This window comes from Corvus brachyrhynchos, unplaced genomic scaffold, assembly GCF_000691975.1.
Source record: "Corvus brachyrhynchos isolate BGI_N302 unplaced genomic scaffold, ASM69197v1 scaffold175, whole genome shotgun sequence".
NCBI lineage: Eukaryota > Metazoa > Chordata > Aves > Passeriformes > Corvidae > Corvus > Corvus brachyrhynchos.
In genome coordinates, this window is record NW_008238448.1 from 382137 (window position 1) to 389839 (window position 7703).

The 7703-nt window shown below is 46.1% G+C and overlaps 1 long non-coding RNA gene across 1 annotated transcript in view; it reads right to left on the bottom strand.

Moving 5' to 3' along the window:
* Window positions 1-6175, bottom strand: part of LOC108447308 — a 14849-nt gene extending 8674 nt beyond the window's left edge. The window contains exon 1 of the long non-coding RNA XR_001862796.1: window positions 5916-6175. This is a non-coding gene — a long non-coding RNA (uncharacterized LOC108447308). The remainder of the gene's footprint in view (window positions 1-5915) is intronic.
* Between the last annotated feature and the right edge of the window lie 1528 nt (window positions 6176-7703).

The window sequence follows — 7703 nt, forward strand, 5'->3', positions numbered from 1 at the left end:
TAACTGCTAACCCAGCACCACTGCATTCACCCCTAAACCACATCCCTAAGTGCCACATCTACACGGCTTTTGAACCCTTCCAGGGATGGTGATTTCCAAGCCATTGCATCCCTCAGTTCTCAGCAGCCACTGTGGGTGCATTCACTGTGATCCACTGATGGAGCAGCAGCTTGCCTGTGACCAGGCAAGCCCATCCTGCAACAGCCATCCCAAAGACTTTAGTATCCAAGCCTTTTACAAAACCCCAGGGTTTTATTCCAGTGATGTTCAAATGCTCACACAAGCATGACTTAATTTAATTTTCAGTGCTCAGCAGAATGCATTTTTTGTTGCACCTCAGCTGTGTTGCAGAGATAAATTATGTCTTTAGTCTTTTGACAATTTTGCTAAAGCTTCATTCCCAGCTGATCTCTTTCAAATGATGTGTATTTCAGGGGGTTTTATCCTTAATTAATCTTTGTTATTAAAAAAAATAGGAGTTTTGGAAAAATGCATTTTCTGCTATTAAATTCATATTAGAGCCTCTCAATCCTCTCTTATTTCCTTCCATTCCCTGAGCCTTGGCCTTTCACTGCCCTCACAAACAGGCAATCCCTGAGACCTCTCCAGTACATGTCATACTGCAGGAGACTGGAAATATTTCAGAGCCAGGAAATAATGACAGTTATTCCATTAGATAGAAAGATATTCCTCCACAAGCTTCACTAAAAAAAGCATTACACCATTAATAATATTACCCAAAACTCCATTCCAGCTCTAAGTAGCCCAGATATCCCTTTGTCTTGCTGCTGTGCACTGTATCACTCTCTTCTCCTGAGAACACTTTGGCAAAGTTTGCTCAACTGCACAGGATATTTTTGCCATAACACATGTGCTCTCATCATCCTGATGTGAATCCCAGGGACTGACCAGGAAGCCCCCTGAGCTCCCACAGGCTCAGGTTTTCTGCAAACACATGCAGTGTGCTCTGAGCAGGCGAGCTCCTGACCTGGCTGCTGGCTTTGGTTCCTCGGCAGCACATCCTCACCTTACAGGGTCATCTCTGGCCTCCTGCTTCAGTTGAAGGAAGTGCACTGAGGGCAGGTAAGGTTGCCAGGCCAGCAACAGTGAGAAAAGAAACAATAATGTTACCCACACATATACTTTTCAGCTCTGAAGTGCTGTTTCCTGGGCTGTGCTCTGATTCCTGAGAAATTCTGGCTTAGCGAGCTGCAGTTATCTCTCCCAGCCCCAGTCCCCTGGGACCCAGTGCTGTGGGGTTTGCTCCCACAAGCACGGATGGGCTGCAGGTGCTCTTGGTGCTGGTGCTATTGCCACACAGGCTGAGAGGCTTTAAGCCATCACTGGGTCATCTCTGTGCTTCAGAGGAACTAGAAAATCCCTCGGTCTTTCTAGAAAAAGGCAGTGAAGAAACCCAGAGGAAAGGCCAGATTAGACATGTGGACACAGGAAGGGGGGGTAAAAGGCAGACATGGCAATGTCATTATTACAGCTGGTGAGGGGTCCGAGGCTGTGACCCAGGAAGAGGTGACCGGTCCGGGGAGATGGTCCCGAAAGGAATCGCCTTCCCGGGGTCTGGTGTCTTCCTCTCAGCTGCTGGCAGAGGGGCCCTTGGAGAGGCTGTCAGCTCTTTAGTGATTATCAGCTCGTGATTCCAGCTCAGCTCTGCAGGGCAGCCTCCAGGCCAAACCAGACCAGAGAGAGACGAGAAGGCCCGTGTGGCTGGTTCCGCACGAAGGGAGCTTTATTATGGGTTCCCTCCGGCAAAGGGGGGAGCCAGGGACGAGCGAGAGACGAGAGGACCCGTATGGCTGGTTCCGCACGAAGGTAGCTTTATTGTGGGTTCCCTCCGGCGAAGGGAAGGCCAGGGACGAGTTCTCTCTCTCTACAGAGGCGAACTGGTCTTTTATAGGGATACAGGGGATCAGCAAGGGGACCAATGGATTACAGAGGGTCTGGGACAGACCAATGGGTTACAGAACGATCTGCATAGGGTCTCCCAAAGGATTGTGGGTCTACCTTTCCTCTCCATGACCCAAAAGTAGTTGCCTTTCCAGGGAGTCCTGCTGGGAGATTGCTCAATCTCCTTATCTCAGCAGACATCCCTCCAGGGCAGTGGCTGGGCATATCCCACATGTCCCACTTTTATATCTTGTCTCTTGATAACTGTGATACTGAGACAATCTAAATGCTGAAAAAATATCATATTCTCTCCCCAAAACACCTGTGCTAGCTAACATATATATATGTGTGTGTATATATATATATACATATACACACACATCTATCTATGTAACTTCTTGGAGGCAGAGCCTGTGCTGACGCTACGTTCACACTCCTGATGAAGCTGTGAGGAGCTAGGAGTAATTTTGCTCCATTACATACAAAGGTGAACTTGGGTTAGCTGTGTTTAAAAACAATAATAAAAGCACAATCCACAGGAAGTGGAGAAAGTTAAATATTCCCATAGACAGTTTTACTTAAATCTTCATACTCTTGGACTGGCAAAGGAGCAAAAATGCCAAAGACCAGCCCAGTAAGAAATTTCAGGCAGTGCAGAGCAACTGTGCATTCTGTAAGTACTGAATGGATATCTTTATCTTAGTGGCTATCTCAGTCTTAGTAGAATAATCGCTGTAGATCATAGAATCATAGAATGGCCTGCATTGGAAGAGAACTCAATAGTTCCAACCCCCCTGCCGTGGAGGGGGGGAGGTTGGAATTAGATTCCAGTAGATGCCATAGCACATATTCTCAGTCATTATAGAAATGAGCACCACCCCAGAGGTGCTCATTCACAAGGATGAACCCCTTGAGTTCCAGACAAGCCCCCTAATGGCTTTGGTGGTTTTAACAGAAAATATCATTTAGGAACCACCAGCAGAGCCACAGTGAGAGCCGTGGCTGGGAAGTTGGGTGAATCAGGACCACGAGTACTGACATCGTTCCCCCCATTCCCTGTTGGGAAGCTGCAGACACACATCCCCAGGGAGCCTGGGCCATGGCATGCCTGCTTTTATACCCCTTTGGGTGTAAAGCTCTTGGTCCCCACAGAAGCAATTTGCTCTGACTTGATGGGCTGGATGTCATCTCCTGGTGCAGGCTCTACCAGGAGCTGCTTCCCTGGCAGTGAGCTCTCCCCGAGCCCCCAGCAGCAGCAGTGGGGCTTTCTGGGGATGGGAATCCCTGCACCCCTCCAAAGCCTGCGTGAGTCATCAAGCTGTTAGAGATGGAAGGTTATTTCTGGATTTTACTTTCTGGACTGAGGGAAACACTGCGGTGTCAGCACCCAGCTGTGCTTTTAGGAGGTGCGTTGTTTGGCAAGTCTTGCAAATCTATTTCCATAAGCAAGCACATGCATGAATCACTCCTTACAAGAAAAAGCTGTAGGGGTGAAAGGGCCAAGACGAACTTTGCTGGGAGATAATGAAGGCAAACCCATTATTTTTTTTCTCCACTATAACTAAAATAGCCACAGAGAGGCAGAGAAGCCAGAAGTCCCCTTTCTCCCCCTATCCAGGGCTGATCACTCTGCTTGTTTTCCCCACCAGCTCCTCAGCAAGGATCAGTACCATCACCGACTGATGCCAACCCACTTCTGCAGCAACATCAGCACTTCTCACAATGTATCTATAAGCTTATTACCAATATTATTTTCCCATCTGCTAAGAAAAAAATTATCATCTTCTCCTGTCCAGTCACCCTTTCCCCACAAATATCAGTGTTTTCCTAACACCACCTATTCCCAAGGTAACAATTCTGTGTTAATAAAAAAAAAGCTTGAGCCCAGCAGGCAGACAGCAGCAGTGTCCCAGGGGATCTGGAAAATGGAACCAGAGGCAAAATGGTGGCTGTGATAAAGCAAAAGAATAAGGGACAGAAAAGGAAAAGGGACAAGACGGGAAGAAAGTAAGGAACAGGAAGAGAAATATGTGGAAGAATTTCCCTCCAGCAGCGATCCCTCCTAGGAATCCTGATGCCCCTCAGTAATCCCAGTCTCCCAAGGAAAGCTGAAAGTGTATGGGGAAGCAGATGAAAAAGGGAAGCATGAAACAACTTATAGTGCCACTAGCATTTCTTGCTTTGCTAAATATCTATCTGCTACGTCTGAGGAACCTTTTCGGCATCCATAACTTCCTCTCCCAACATCCACAGTTGTGACCTTCCCTCCACCTGACTCCTTTCCGCTTTAGCTTTCACGTACATGTTCCTAGCATTCATAACTTGTTTCTGTTTGCCACATAGTACGGCAGCAAACAGCCCCTCACACACGTTGTGCTCAGTAGTTCCTTCAAGATTTAAATCATTGCATATGATTACACTCAGACCACTGGCATGCTGTTACTCCTGATTTATATAAACTTCTGTACTTGCATATTCTCCAAGTATATTTTCAAAACGTACCACCCATTAGAGAGCTGTTAAAGAGCACTGCTATTTGACAAGCAAGCAAATGTGGTATTTTCTGTTGTGACTAGGAAAGAAGCTTTTGCAATTTCCTGGAATAAGTGCTTTAAACTCTTAACTTGCTTCTGTCTCGACTCCTGTAGTCCTTGTTTCCACACCCTAAATCTCATTCTTGGCTTTCCTTCCACAGTCCTTTAGCCAATACTTTAAACCTCTCCTTTATCCTCATTGCATCATTTCCCACTTATTTCACCTTGCTTTTTCTATTAAAGTGTCTGGAAAAGTTTTCTGCTGCTTTTCAACCACGATCAGCAAAGGTAACTTGGACTCATGCTGGTTTTCACTGTATTCCTAGACTTTACTGGCCATGTCCAACTTACTCGGCTAACAGGTCATTTTTCCATTCCTTGTTAGCTTTTTAATTTTCTCTGAGGTGGTTAGTTGCAAGCCCTACCTTACAAGGCCAGTTGAGATTTAAGGTCCTCATAATTCCTGCCCTCTTATCCTGCAGAGATCCCAGGCTTTAGCCAGTCATCCCAGCTGACTTCATGGCAACTCCCTTGTACCAGGTCCAAACCCCTTAGTAACAGGCTTCCTTGCACTAAGGCTGAACTGACTCAACTCTTCAGCATGTAATAAATGTACCATCCTGTCCTGCAATCTGTGCTTCTTCCTCTGCCAGGACTCTGAATCCCAGCTCGTTCCTTATCACAGGTCTGTCCTCCAAAACTTTATTTGCCATGCCATTGCCTAATCTCTTTTTCTACATGACTGCCTTCAGGTCACAGCCTGAACTCCACTGTAATTTTTAAGTGCACATCTAGTCTAAGGAGAATTTTATCAGCCTAGTTTCTGTCATGGCCTACCCAAAGCCCTGGAAGCTTGGCACAGCTTCCTTATCTCATCATCTCAGACTTGCCGTGTAGCACTGCTACCACCATCTCTTCTCCTAGCTACCTTGAAAAAGGAATGAAATAAATAATCCAGTCTCTCCTCCCTGTTCCACTACTCTTTCCTTTCCTTTCTCTGGCACTCTGGTCCATGGCTGCAGGGTTTTCTCAGTCCGTCAGCTCTGCAGCTTTATTTAAGCTCAGCCAGAGTGTCAGACCCATATTCCCTTCAGAGTGCTCTTTCTTCTTAGAAAAATGCAGTCTGAGTACAAAGCTTATTAAATATGTACTGAAAACAATAAACCAGCAGGTGACAGATGAACAAATTACCTCCCCCTCAGGTAACCTTGTTGGAAGGTTACTTATCCCTCCCCAGGGAGGCACAAGATCTCTCATTTACGTGATGTCCGGATAACATGCAGACCTGCACCACGATAATGACTTTATACACATCACATGCTTCAGGGCTTCAGCCACTCACTTGCTGAATACAAGAAGGGACTATTCCCCTCTGTACAAATTCGGTGAGATTTTTTTCATGAGTACTTCACTTTCTGAAGGATCAGCAGTAGCGCACAAAGAGTGAAAAGGGTCCTCCCTCTTGCAAGTGATACCCACCTGAATAATTTGGTTGTAGTGGTGCAGGCGGCTGCAGCTACTCTTTCTCCTGAGGAGAACTCAGACAACCAGCTGTGGCGGTCAGCAACCCAAGTTTAGCATGTAACTTTCAGTCATGGTGAGAACACATGATTCCCTTGTTTTATCTTTTGCATGTTTTCCCCTGATTGGTTAATATTTTGTGACCTTGTTTTACATATGAAGTTATGTATATTCATTTTCCTTCTTTAATATGTATTAGTTCTAGAAAGTTCTTTGTTCCTCAACGCCCCATTGGATCCTTCCCTGAGTCCCGCCTATATGTTGTTCCCATTGGTTCCCTTCCTGTCAATCCCACCTGCTTTTCTCTATCCCATTGGCTGAGATCCCTTTCCCCACCTATTCTGTACCCAGTATAAGATCCCTGGACCCTGCCACCAATTGGCCTCTTCGTCCCTGTCTTTTCATGGGAATAAACCTGTGTGGAACACATACGGAGAGTCCTCTCTCTTTTCTTCTTTGCCTTAGTGCCTGCTTAACAGTGACAGAAGGATACAGCCCCTTTTGGGTGAAGAGCTCTACCCCTTTTTCATTGTGTGTTGGGCACTGAGTGCCGCCTTCCAGAGGGGTTTCAGCGTTGACCTCTGGGCTTCTTTGTGTCGGCATGTGAGGGGTAAAACCCCCTTCTGCCAGCTCCCAGTGGCTGAAAACCCCTCCATTTGGCAATCAAATTTATTTCCAAACGTGGCAAACAAATATTATTCCAGTCTTTCACTGTACTCTCAGTCTGGCAAAGCATTCGTTTTCTCCTACCTTCTTGGACGTGTACCTTAGTACATCTCAGCTCTGCACTTGCAATGTCACTCTGCTTCTTCCACTTCCTGAGGTAGGGCTCCCACCTGTTTGATTTACAATGCCAGAAATGTCTTCACTTGTCTTAAATTACTGGCATCAGTTAGTATATGTTGTAGAAATTTATTGGCACATACGGGGAACCAGGTGAAGTCTTTTCCCTCCTTCACTCTTCATAGGTGAGACACATCTGGAGAGCTGTATCCAAGTCTGGGCTCCCCAGTACAAGACAGGAGTGAGTTCAGCAAAGAACCATGAAGGTGATTAAGGGACTGGAACACGTGGAGAGATGGAGAGAGCTGGGACTGCTCAGCCTGGAGAAGAGGTGTATAAGTACTTGATGGGGGGAGTAAAAGGAATGAGCTAGGTTGGTCTTGGTGAGGCCTGGCAACAGGACAAAAGCCATTGGACACTAACTGAAACACAGCACATTTTTAAATGTAAGAAAAAGTATTTTCTACTCTCAGAGCTGTCAAGCACTGGCACAGCTTGCCAAGACAGGTTGCAGAGTCTACATCCTTGCAGACACTCAAAACCTGACTGTACATGGCCCGTCAACCTGCTCCAGCTGATCCTGTGTGAGCCGTTGGGGAGGTTGGAGCAGCCAATCTCAGCAGTGCCTGCTGGCCTCAATGACTCTCAATGCTGTGACATAACAGCAGTTATGTCCTATGCCAGTCTCCTCTGGCATAGAATACTGTGGCTTTGTCGAGACGGACATAACAGCACGATGCTTGTTGTAATCCAAAGCCGTGAAAGATTTTTTATTTTCTCTGCTGCTATTCTTATACCTCTTGACAATTGCTGTGGCTTATTGAGATTGGCTACTTAGCAAACAATGACAAGGCTGTCTAACAAACAATGACCATTCAAGCAGTAAAATAATTAGCTCTACAAGCAAAAGTACAGTTGTTACATATAATCTGCAAGTTCTTCCATGTAAATGCTAAAGCTCCC